The sequence below is a fragment of the Triticum aestivum genome, chromosome 4B, assembly GCF_018294505.1.
Source record: "Triticum aestivum cultivar Chinese Spring chromosome 4B, IWGSC CS RefSeq v2.1, whole genome shotgun sequence".
Taxonomy (NCBI): Eukaryota; Viridiplantae; Streptophyta; class Magnoliopsida; order Poales; family Poaceae; genus Triticum; species Triticum aestivum.
Window position 1 is genome coordinate 22544645 of NC_057804.1, and position 1031 is coordinate 22545675.

Sequence of the window (1031 nt, forward strand, 5' to 3'; positions counted from 1 at the left end):
ATAGTCCCACATACTTGTGGCACTGCCGCCTTGGTCACATTGGTGTCAAGCGCATGAAGAAGCTCCATGCTGATGGACTTTTAGAGTCTCTCGATTATGAATCATTTAACACATGCGTACCATGCCTCATGGGCAAAATGACCAAGACTCCGTTCTCCGGAACAATGGAGCGAGCAACCAATTATTAGAAATCATACATACCGATGTGTGCGGTCCAATGAGCGTTGAGGCTCGCGGAGGATATCGTTATGTTCTCACTCTCACTGATGACTTGAGTAGATATGGGTATGTCTACTTGATGAAACACAAGTCTGAGACCTTTGAAAAGTTCAAGGAATTTCAGAATGAGGTAGAGAATCAACGTGACCGAAAGATAAAGTTCTTATGATCAGATCATGGAGGAGAATATTTAAGTCATGAATTTGGTACGCACTTAAGGAAATGTGGAATCGTTTCACAACTCACGCCGCCTGGAACACCTCAGTGTAACGGTGTGTTCGAACGTCGTAATCGCACTCTATTGGATATGGTGCGATCTATGATGTCTCTTACCGATTTACCGCTATCATTTTGGGGATACGCTCTAGAGACAGCTACATTCACTTTAAATAGGGCTCCGTCTAAATCCGTTGAGATGACACCGTATGAATTATGGTTTGGGAAGAAACCTAAGCTGTCGTTTCTAAAAGTTTGGGGATGCGATGCTTATGTCAAGAAACTTCAACCTGAAAAGCTCGAACCCAAGTCAGAAAAATGCATCTTCATAGGATACCCTAAGGAAACCATTGGGTATACCTTCTACTTAAGATCCGAGGGAAAGATCTTTGCTGCCAAGAACGGATCCTTTCTGGAAAAAGAATTTCTCTCGAAAGGAGTAAGTGGGAGGAAAGTAGAACTCAATGAAGTACTACCTCTTGAACCGGAAAGTAGTGCAGCTCAGGAAAATGTTCCTGTGGTGCCTACACCGACTGGAGAGGAAATTAATGATGATGATCAAGGTACTTCGGATCAAGTTGCTACTGAACTTCGTA